This window comes from Scomber scombrus, chromosome 9, assembly GCF_963691925.1.
Source record: "Scomber scombrus chromosome 9, fScoSco1.1, whole genome shotgun sequence".
NCBI classification, from domain to species: Eukaryota; Metazoa; Chordata; class Actinopteri; order Scombriformes; family Scombridae; genus Scomber; species Scomber scombrus.
Window position 1 is genome coordinate 19351014 of NC_084978.1, and position 12618 is coordinate 19363631.

Here is a 12618-nt window from a genome sequence, read left to right on the forward strand (position 1 = left end):
GTCCCACCTTCCTCTCCCTTCACTTTGTTTCTTTATGGGTTTTCATCTTCTCTTTCCCATGCTGCCCCCCACCCACTGTTCTTGAATGGAGGTTTCTGAACTCCACAGAGGTCTGAGGAAAGACCTTTTCTCCACCTGCGTCAACCTCTCCAGCCACCCGCCTGAGCCCTCTGCTCACCTTCACCTGTTGCTTTCTTCTCTGTTTGCTTTTTCCTTCCTGCTAGCTCTCTGTTCAAAACCAGCCACAGTTCATATACGTCAGTATACAATTCAATTTCACTTAAAGCTGTTGTGCATTACTCTCTTCTGTTATCACCTTTTCTCATTTTTCTCTCTCTGTGCTTAGTTTCCTCCCCTTCACTTTGTGCGTCATTGCTTTATGCTTGTTTTCACAGAGTTTTGTGTTGCTATCTTTATTGCTCTTTTATTTTGTGTGTGTGTGTGTGTGTGTGTGTGTGTGTGTGTGTGTGTGTGTGTGTGTGTGTGTGTGTGTGTGTGTGTGTGTGTGTGTGTGTGTGTGTGTGTGTGTGTGTGTCAGCTGTTCTTGGTGCTATACAGCTGATGTCAGATTGGATAGTCTCAAAGCAATAAGGCAGTAATGTCTTAAAGGCCCAGAGGCATCTAAGTCCACATGTTCGCTCATCTCTCTCCTCCTCTTCTTTTACCTCCCTGTCTTTCTCACCTTTAGTAAGAAAGGCCATATTACCTCTAAATGGATCTTTTGGTGCGGCGATGCCCTTCTATCTCACACACCGATGCATACATGCGCGCTTACACACTCACAAAAAGGGCATACACACACACTCGCGCGCCTCTGGACGCTTCTTTATGAAGCTGAGAATTATCCCACCATAGGTAATCATAACTTGCCATACCTGGGACTCATACAAATACACCTTGGCCCCTTTTCTCTTATAATGTGTATACAATGATCTAATATAGAAGCTACAGCCCGGTGCTTGACCAGTGGGAATATTCAGTGACCCAATGCTCTTTTCAGTCTCTTGACTGTATCACATTTTTTTGTGGTAGATATGAGCTGCACGGGGTGAACAGTGCAACTGTGGCATATTTTCCTCATATTTCTGTGTGTTTACACTAAGGGATAGCTTCAGAGCACAGAAGCATTAAAACCATGTCTTCATAGCAGCGTGCACAGAAATAGAAGCACGCTATGTCGTTTGATACAAAATGTGCACTCAGGGTGAGTATGAAAGCAGGACGGGCAGACAGAGGAGAGAGAGCTGCCCCCAAGCTGGCACTTATATAACAATATGTCTAGGATATATAGCACACCGAGGATCCATACTGTAGTTGATCACAGTAGAGTCATTTCATACAGGCCTGTAGGAGCCTGATGTGCTGATGTGCATATGCATCCCACAACATTTTCCACTGCCTCAAAGTTTAGAGGAAACTTCTGCTGATAGCAGTTCTACGAAAGTTTATACTTTGTGATAGGAACCAGTTCCTGCTAGAACCAGGCCTGAGTTGCATGCATAGACTTTCTTTGGCTCCTGAGCTGTCTCTATAGCAACCACTGTAGGCAGTTGCTGTGGTAATCACTAGCTGTTCCTGCCCCTGGCATCGTTAAGTGTTTGAAGTTGTCCCAGAGGTGCTTCACTGAAAGGGTTAACTCCACAGCTCCCCTGATAGGCGGGTTCACCGGCACGCTTATTTGTCTCTTTGATGTTTCCTAGTGAAGGGGTTATCTGGCATCCGGGTCTATCTGTAGGTGTTTGGAGTGAACAAGCGGCGGGCCACAGTCTGACATTGATGCTAAAGCCAAAAGAATAGGTCAATGTGTCTGCTGGTTTGTAGATGCGCTACACAAATGAGATGCCCACCACTCAGCGCAGCGTGGCGCCCGGGGGTGCAGGGGTGTCACAAGCCGTTAGCCAAAGAGAGGCAACGGGCGCTGACACCAGTCAGAATGGCAGATGTCCACACGACTAGGCAGGGTGGCACATGAGGGCATGGGACAGGCCAAGACTGGGTTGTAGAGGCTGTCCCCCCTGGACATGGCAGGAAGCAGACAGAGGCGTTTCTAACATGGGCAGCAGGCTACACCCACCATGACTCGACCTCTCATAAACTCAGAGCCACATTACAGGCTGACAGAATTGATTATAAGCTGATACCAGCGCTGACTGATGAAGCTGGGTGTGTGCATATGTGTGTGTTTTTTTCTTTCTCTGTCTTTGTGAAAACCGAGAGGAGCTGTGAACCTTGGAGTGAAGCCATACTGGTCCTCACTTATTCAAGAGAGCGTTTATGTATAATGTTTAAGAGTAAAGTTCCTGTTGAGGTTATTCGTAGTGTTATGATGTGGATATCTATGTAAACATGGTCAAAGGTTAAGGTCAGTTCTGGCCAACACCAGGTGGGCCACCAGCAACGTGGGGAAAAAATCCAACCTGCTCGCAACCCATCTGATTGGGAGTCACACAGTTCTAATTGTCAGTAGGCTACCTATACTGTAGCAAGTTGTCTGTTGTTGTTTCCACATGTTTCTGCCCAGGCCGTCCATTCTGACCACACAAATTGACCTAATTGACCAAATAAGTCAGGCAGTATAGATGCTCGTCATGTTACTGTCGAACTTGGCTCCAGATCGTCGCCATCTAGGGGACAAAGTCCATGGCCAGACAAGTATCCTTCAAAAGTAACTCGACCCAGTATCCCCCATGTTCAGCCTCTGATTCAGATCATTGTAAAGTATATTCTGACCTGTCTTCCTGGAGCAGCTCCTCTACATTAACAGGTAAGATAGAAAACATTTTTGAACACCTAACCCACGTAATACTAACGATAATAATAATAACTCAGTTTATTTAGCACTTTTCAAAACATTATTCAACATCATATCATAAAACAGTAAAACCAACTATAGATAAAATCTTGGTATAGAAATAAAACGTAGATTTAACAACAACAAAACAAAACTAACAAACAAAAAATATAATAAAGTACATTTAGTAAAAAACTATAAGAAAGCCTTTGTATAAAAGAGAGTCTGAAGAAGTGATTTAAACAGATTCACATTTGAGATTTCACATTCAACCTCATTTAAAGTAAATCTAAATGTCATGTTTGTGGTAGAGATTTTGCTAGAGTTTATAGCTCATGATCCAGTTGAAACCTACACAGACTGATCTCCTGCCTCATCCAATCATGATTTGTGACAGTAAGGATTCCCTCAAGAGAGGTAAAAGGAAAATCATGTTATCTGCATTCTCCAGAAAATATTACATTAACAGTTTTAAAACATATATATATATGTTTTAATCATGAATTGACATATTCAGGGTACATTTTAATGGCTTGTAGTTTGAAAGGTTACTCTCCTGGAAACAATATGGTCTCAGCATTCAGTTTTGAATTTTGTTGACTTCATCAATGTGGAATCAGTTCATCAGCCTTGCATTTTCTTATAAAGTTTCTTGTGCGTCTGTAACGCTGGTGGACAATCAGGGTGACGGTTGTTTACAGCAGTTTCATATATACCTATGAGACAGCTTTGCATTTAATTAGGCACAAAACCTGAGCACCAAACGGAAACCCTTGGCTGTCCGTGGTCCAGGAGTGTGAGAAAGAGGTGAATCCCAGGAGTTTGAGCTGCACTTATGTAAGCCCTGATCTGATGTGCTGGCAGGCCCTCTCTCCGTACTTTTCCACACTCTTCATCCCCTCTCCTTTTCCTCTTTTCTCCTCCCAGAGATTACCTCGATTACTCTGGCAAGACATCAGAAGAAAATCAGGAAACAGAAAGCAAAGAATTACTGTTGCATGACTGAAAGTGTGGCTTTATCATAGCTAGCGGGCAACTGCCATCTCAAAGAGTGGGATAGACTTTGGTCAAATAAAAGATGCTGTGTTTTTTTTTACCCCTTTTTTCTCTGGAACATAGATACATGTGAGCACTGAGGACTGACAGGACTGACAGCTATATGTGTGCAAATGGCAGTTTAGCCGTGTGGTTCATGAATAAAGTATCCGTTTAAGATCAAACGTACAACGAACTTCAATTCACCTGACAGTCTCTTCAAAGGGCATGAAGAAGACGAAGCTAAAGAAGATACATTATTGTAAAGCTACATCATAACAGATGGAAATATTTCCCGTTCCATATTGTTTTCAGTCTTTAATTATAAATCTATAAGTGAACCCTCCCCCCCCCCCTTTTTTTTTTGCCCCGCTGTGTTTCTGCATTTACGCGCACCAGCATATCATCTGGAGTGATTGGCTCATAAAACATGTCTAATCTGCTAATACTGAATGAAGAAAGCCCATCATCTCGCCAAGACTTAAGACAAGCCTTCTTCTCCCCCCTGCTTTTGTTTCCATCTCTGATGGAAATAGCAACACATGGGCCACTGTGTTTGTCTTTAAGATGGCACACAGCTAATCCTGTGTGAAGCTGGAGGGATCTGTTCAGCTACTCTTGTCAGCGTTGATTTGTCAACAACAATCTTTTCATTTCCTCTGTAAGCTGACACCATCATGTCTGTGCGATAATGTGATAGAGGCAAAGCTGGATTGAATCTGAGCGGAGTGCGTTCAAAAACCGGGCTGCCACTCTGCCACTGTACAAGTGTAGCCTTTGTGGGCTTGTGCACTGTGGCTTTAAAAATAAAAGCTCAACTGGTTAACAAACAAGCCAACAAAAAAAAAAAATTGTTGTCTTAACTGTGTTGTTTTTGAGGACGGAGGAAGGAAAACGCATATACATATATTGCGGAGCGCCCATTTAATCATGCAATTGTTTGAAATGGGGGACAAGTATTGAAGGTAATTAAAGATTCCAACCATGGCTGCCTGGCTGGTGAATATGCAGCTACGAGCAAAAGAAGCAAACAACAATTAAAAAACCTCAATAGAAACACCCAGCTTAAAGCGAGCAATCATGTCCGAGATGTTGGGCCTAAATGAGGATGTTGTTTTCTCTTTTCTGTTCTGTCAATCTCGGCCAGAAAGCGATTTCCTACTGAAGAGTGCCGGCCAGGGCTAAAAGCATGTTTTAATAAGCGCACTGACACATCCATCTTTGTTTCTGAGAGATAAGTCACAGCAAGCGCGAAGCAAAGCATCCGGGGCTAGCTGGAAGGATGCCCATTGCTGCGTATCAGTCGAATGTGCTTATGCGCACAAAAACACAAAGGCGCGCACTTACATTCAAGCACACATGCACACACATACATACAGAAGAGCTGTCACCCTAACTTAAATCCTATTTATCACCAAACCAATGGAATTTTTCCTTGGAGCCGAAGGTGGTTGGCATGTTCACTTTATGCCTCCTCGGAGATTAGTGAATTCAGCCCTGCTCTGTTCCCACTGTGTCCTCCTTTTAAGTCTTCCCTCTTATACTCCCCCTTCCTCTTCTTCTTCACATCATTGCGCTGCATTAAATGTGCTTTTATTTGTTTATTTATTTATTTGTTGTTTTTCATCTGGCGGGAAAAGGAGTGAAGTCTCAGATACCTGGGATTTATAGCTGGCTGGGGCTGGCAGCTGTGCGTGTGATTGAGGAGCGTGACAGCAATGTCCTCATTAGGTCTCTACAAAATGCTGTGAAGAGAGGCATGCTGCACAGGGGAGGAGAGAGGATAGGAAAAGGAGAGGAGAGGAGAGGAGTGGAGAGGAGAGGAAGAGGAGAGGTAGAAGGCAAGGAGAGAGGAGAGAAAAAGTTTGCAAGCTTTTGACACCCAGCGCCTTTTATCTGCACGGCGTCTCAGGGTTTGGTTTTAAGTTGTGTACTCTAAAAGATATTCATGCACAAGCACACACATGCACAAGTTCTCTCTCACTCTCTCTCTCACACAAGCACACACACACACACACAGACAAAGACACAGCGAGTCAGAAAGTGCACTGGACTAACTCTATGTCTTTATTATACACTATTAATTAAAGAGAAATAATAGAAGCCAGATGAACTTCTGTTCAGCCTAATTATCATGTCTTTGATACCAAATTGTGCAGAAAAAGGGAGTGCAAGAGAGAGAGAGAGAGAGAGAGAGAGAGAGAGGAGAGAGAGAGAGTGAGAGAGAGAGAGAGAGAGAGAGAGAGAGAGAGAGAGAGAGAGATGAGAGAGAGAGAGAGAGAGAGAGATGAGAGAGAGAGAGAGAGAGAGAGAGAGAGAGAGAGAGAGAGAGAGAGAGAGAGAGAGAGAGAGAGAGAGAGATATGTGTACAGGGAGGTTCAAACTGGGACTTGGGATTTGGGGAGTGGAACTTGGTGAGAGGAGGATCTTACACTGTATCCCAATATGACACCCATAACCCTTCCTTGAAAATCAAAGCTTAATTTCTTAATTACAGAATGAAATGAGACACACATACACTCACAGCAAGGGAAAGGAAGACAGAGACGGACTACAGGGAGGGAAAAAAAGGGAACAAGGAATGAAGGGATGGAAGAACGGCAGGGGTAAAGGGAACTGTTGCTCAGGGAAAAACGGCAACAACAAACAAACAACAATCATCTGTTTTATCTCGCTGCCTTTTCAACACACCTCGTCCTCTGCGTGCATCTAGTGATCTCTGAACTCCGTGCTTCCACGCCAACTCCCCTGTTGCCTTGTTTACATGTTGTTGCCGCTGCCGTGTTCACAGCGCGCTGATCATTAACATCATTATATGTCTATGATAGTGCATGTCAAGTCACAAATGAACTTTTTTCCATTTTCTCCGGTGGTTTAATGATCACACTAACTTTGCAACCTCTTCTTTTGTTGAGACGGCTCTTCGCTCATTGTCATTAAAGTGCTGTAAAAACACACCTGTTCATTGTCGATAGCGCTCTCACCACATGTGAGCGCGATGCTGTTCACAGCTCCACGGCTGTGTGAGAGATGAGATTCACTAGGATGAAGGTGAGAGGCAGACAGAACGACGCCGGACGCAACAGGAGTGACAACAGGGTGATCAGCGGCAGCTTTTGGAGAGGTATTCAGTGATAAACGCAATGTGAATAAGTCAAATAGGGGGAAGACAGAAAGATGGAGATGTGGAGCGAGTAAGAGGGAAAAGTCAAAGAGAGAGAGGGTAGAGGGAGAGAGGAAGAGGGAAGGAGAAAGTGGTGGCACAGCTGAGGTTGACACTAATGAGGAGCCTTTGTGATGGGACCTGACAGAGGAGAAGAAAGCAAAATCCCCCGACACCGATGCTCCACAACACTCCTCCGCTTAATTGGGAGAGCCAGAGCCCACAACGAGGGTGTGTGTGTCAAAAAGAGTGTATCTGTTTTAGGAGGAGTAAGTGAATGTAAGACAAAGTAGACTTATACTATATGCTCACTTAATTAAGCTTACATATCGTATGTCGGTGTATGAATGTATGTAATAGCGCTAATGTGGGTATTCACAGCTCACTCCATGTTCTTGGTGGATTTTCACACTTTGTGGTCCAGAATTTCACGCTTTTAGCCGATGTTGGCAAGATACGCAGCTCAGAGCATTACATGCACGCTGATGGCTTTGAGGTTCACACGTCGGATATCTGCCATCTTCTCACATTCTTTAAAAGTGTCAGGAATCCAATGTAATAAGCCCACCCTTCCGTCTTGCAGTACCCACACATGTACATGCATACGAGCCGGCGTACTGTACTCGCGCATTCACTCCAGCAACGGCGCTCGCACGCTCTCATGAACCGAGGATGTGCACTCGACGTTACGGTGCAGCGCTCGTGCACATGCACTTAAAACGTGTACTTGTGTGTGGACATAAGTGGGGACACTCGCTCACTCCCTGCGGTGCCGTTTCCATCTTTGACTCTGAATCAATCATTTTTAATTTATCAGAGGGGATTTGTGTCATGAAGGCTGATGCCAACTCCAATAAGAGGGAAAAAAAACAACAACAACACAACAGCAGTGAAAAAGCTAGAGCAAATCCCTGCTCTGATGCGATTATAACACACAACCAAATCAGGACTGACTTGAATAGACACAGAACACAAAATCATATTAAGGGAAATTCGATGTGCATGGCATTACATTGCTCCCAATCTCCTCTCTTTTCTCTTTCTCCTCTTCTCTCCCTCTTTCTCTTGACTTTCTTACTCCATTTCTTCCTGTCCTTCTTTCTATCTGTCAACATCACTATCGCCTTCCGATATTTCAGTGCTAGTGACCTGAAAAATTCGTTGCCAGTGACTTTATACGGTCCCTTCCTCTTCTCTGAGCTGATCCTCTGTTTTCTGCTGCCAGTAGTGAATCTGCCATCTAGCAGACCCTAAATTCCTCATGTCACAGGTAGCACCCAGGCTGAACAGCAACAGATTGAGGCCAGTACAATTTTCCACAATACAGCACATATGTGGACACAGATGAAAGACAATTTCTTAAACACTGTTGAAAAAGTGGCCACAGCAAAAGCTCTAATACAATAATGTTTAATTTTAATGATAAAATAGCTACGCTGCGAGCAGGTATTTTGTGGAGAAAAAAAAACAGCTTTGCGATCAGAAAGAGAGGTGAGTCAGGGAGAAAAACTGAGGTATAGAGAGAGGGAGGGCGGGCAAAATACAGTACAGAGAGAGCGAGAGAGAAGAAGCTGAAGAGATAGATAGAGTAGGGTTGTTATGTCAGAGGCAGTCGAGCTGCTCTCATCTTGCCATTATCTCAAGCACCCTCACATTACCATAATAATGGCTTTTAACCAAATGTAGCACTCTCCAAAGCAGCACAGGCAGAATCTGTTTTAACCAAATGTAAAACACTCATCTGCATGCAGAATCAGAGGGGCTTAACGTTAACATCACCATGGACTGACGAGTGCTGTGTGGAAGGTATGCGTGGGATTGAGTGGGAGTTTCCGGCTGGATATAGTCTCCTAATGTAGTCTTGATTATATATATAATGTGCAAAGATCCCGTTGCGTGTCATATATGCACCCACAGATATAGATTCCGTTTTTGACTGGTGTAAATGTTGCAACTACATATGTCAGCATGCAACCTTGCGTTTCTGAGCATTTTTGCCTGTGTGTGTGTGTGTGTGTGTGTGTGTGTGTGTGTGTGCATGAGCCGCGTGTCTTTTCCTAATCGTGCTACATGCTCTGTATGTGTATATACAAGTGTCATTGTATACGTGCGCGTGAGGCGATCGTGTGAGTCAGAGTTGAGCTCCAGGTCTGGCCAGGTACTCTGCATGTGTTTCCCTTGTCCAGATGGCCTCTCGGCAGGCCTGGGCCGGGGCACAGGGTGTCCTCCTGCCCTCCCACCCAGCCACTGCAGAAGGTCGACTCGACCGCGCCGCCCGCCTGCCCTGCGATGCCGCCTTCCAGACCGGCAGCTCCTTGCCAGAGGGGAAAAAAGAGCCAGAACATGGTATTGAAAGCCATTTTGTGCCATCTATGTCATTAAACAGGTGCATATATAATAATGACCTTCTGTTACACTGTAGAGGGAAATACACACGGAAAGGAAATCTCTTTTTATATTTCTTCCTCTCTCACACGCTCATGTCTCTGTCTTCCACCTTCTTCCTCCTTAATGTCTGTCCTTCTATTGAAATGTCTCTTTTTAAAATCAAAAATAGCGTTACAGGTATTGTGCGAACGAGTGTGTGTGCGTGTGTTTGCAGTGTGAGATGCCAGGAGGGTGTGGAGACCCACAGATGGTCGGGGTGGTTCCCACTCAGTGAGATCTGGGTCAGAGCCCACTCTCAGATTAGTGGGCCTCACTCGTGAAGCACCACCCACAGGTTTCTGGGCAGACCTGGATCTGACACAGAGGTTTTGTTTTGTTATAGAGTGACACACTCATCCATGATATCATATTGTTTCCGCCAGCTCTAGAAAACAGGTATGTCACTTTTGTGTGCCATGAGTATTATTTTAGTTCGTATTGTTCAGGATTTATATCTAAGCACTAATTGTGAGCCCCCTTGGATAAGATAGTATGCTAAATACTACTAAAATATGAATATTAATAATTTAAATTGTGGTTCCAAACTCCATTTGCATTTAGAGCCTATGATCTAATTTAGGGGGTCTGTCCAAGCTCGCACAAATAAAAAAACATGCAGTCCCTTGATGATTCTTTTCAAAGTCTCCTATGGCAGAAAAGGCATAATACAAAGGAAAAACAAAGGCAACAATGCAGCCACCGCCATAAAAACAATGAAACAACAAATATATGGACACAAATAACTGCCAAAAGGGTTCCTTTAAGCTGAACTTTAAATACAAAAACAGACTGTTACATGTGGATAATAACTTTAATAATAATAACTTTAATAACCCACTTTTAACAATTGTTGTGGATTTTTTCACTGCTCTAACGTTTGCACAGGGTCAGTCAAGGCTGGGCAAAGCGGGCAGCTGTCTTTAGGTTCACCATGTTGCAATTTGCTTGTTTTTTTGCCAACTAAGGTACATTATAATCTAAAATATTACAGAAGAAGGCAACAAAATACAAACTAGGATCAAATGCTTGTCTACTGAATGGAGTTCAAATTGATCAGGGCTACGCTAACATTATAGCTGCTCTGTTCACACCCAAAGTAACATAATCTAAAGGCATAAATACGGCAGCAACGTTATTGTTCATACTCAACTCAAACTCACTGGCATTTAAGATGTTTAATACTGACAAATAAACAATACCAGACTTTTCGTCTGCCGGCAAGCAGCTGCTCTGTCCCCCAGCCTAGCTGTGCGATATGCGCACATTTTTTGCCCTTTTTTATTTAGTTTAGTTTAGAGAAAAACATGACAGGTAGAGACATGAATGGGATCACAGATGAAGCCCCATGTGACGTAAGAAGGGGTATTAAATGTCTGGGTTGTCTTATTTCACAGTTTGTGTGTTTGCAGTTACATCAGAGACCCAAATATATATATGCACAAGTACTGAAAAAGCGAGTTTTTTGGAAATTGGCCCCTTTGACATGCAAATTTGTGGAGGGGCCCCAGCTTTTAGTTAAGGGCTTAGATTATTGTTTTGAGCCCTTCATTATTTCAGTTCATATTGTGCTTACATATTGCTTAAATCTGGGTTTTTGGGTTGAAGGACTGGGCTACCCCTCTGTTCAGGAAGTTATGGTTGTACATTCAAGTTATATCTGAGAAAAAGTCTTGAGTTTTTTGCACAACCAAAGCTTTGTTCAAAATAAAATGCAGCCCTCTTATTCATTTGATTTGTACTGCTGTGTTGGCTCAGCAAGGGTGCTGATATAAAAGGGTACAGCAGAAAAATGCAGGATCGTCCAGCAGAAAAGTTAAACCAACCTTTGCTGTAAAGCATGGTGCTGTGTTGTCCGATAAGTTACACTCAAGCCAATATACCTGATAAATTACTTTTTAATGTTGCTGTATTTCAACTATTCACTTCACAATCAACACGACAAAAGACATAATTGGTAAAACATGGATTATGCTTAAATTAAAAAATGTATGGGGCTATGAAGGCATCTCACCAAAGACAAGAATATAATGCATGGCTACCACATGATATGTCGTCAGGAAATCAGACAGCAGTCATGGACCGAGAGCAGTAACCCACCGCAATGCTCTTTTAGGTCAAACAGTAGGTGCTTTAGAGATGGCCAGCCAGTAATCCACAACCCATAAGTGGCCATGACAGTATGTACAGAGGAAGAATGTTGTCACAGCGTGTGGAGCAGCAGCCCATTGGATTAACCCACAGCATGCCATCACATATTCTGTCAGCTCTCATTCTTTACAATGATGTCCTACACACACACACACACACACACACACACACACACACACACACACACACACACACACACACACACACACACACACACACACACACACACACACACACACACACACACACACACACACACACACACACACACACACACACACACACACATACTCATGCACACATGGATATAAGCTGGTATGTGCACTGTCACGTGCGAGGGCCCACACACTAATTCCAAACGATGAATGAATCAATTACAATTGCAGCCAGTGTGTTTGTGTGTAAGGGGTGCTAATAGGAAGTGACAGGGGCTGCGGCGATGTACTCATCACTTCAGGGTTCCTGCTTTTCCCCACCGCCTCTTCTGACACCCCCATCCCCCAATCACCCAGTTCATCTTGACATTTCTATCTTTGTAGTGTGTGGTCACCTGTCATTCTTTGAGCTGCCTGCTAGCTTATCACTTGTACTGACACAACTGCATGTATATGAATACACACACACACACACACACACACACACACACACACACACACACACACACACACACACACACACACAGAGAAAAACTGCATGGACATACACATGCATGTCTGCTCTCACCTAGTAATTATGCACACTGAGTAAGAAAAATGAAAACCCAACGCTGCTTTAACCACCGTGACATGTGTGCACCCACCACGTTATACTCACATCGTGAGTTTGGTTAAGACCTTAAAGATCAGCTTTAAGGTTAATGTTAGAGTTATGACAGAGTTGAGGCTGTTAAGGGTCTGAATACAATGTGCCCCCCAAGTATAGTGGAACAAGCTTGTGCGCAAAAGGTTATGCGTTCATGGGCTCCAGCGTAAAGTAGTATAAAATGAATAATATCTCCACAACAAATAAGTGGCCTCTCACCTCATTCATTATGTAATGGGGTAACAGTCCTCTT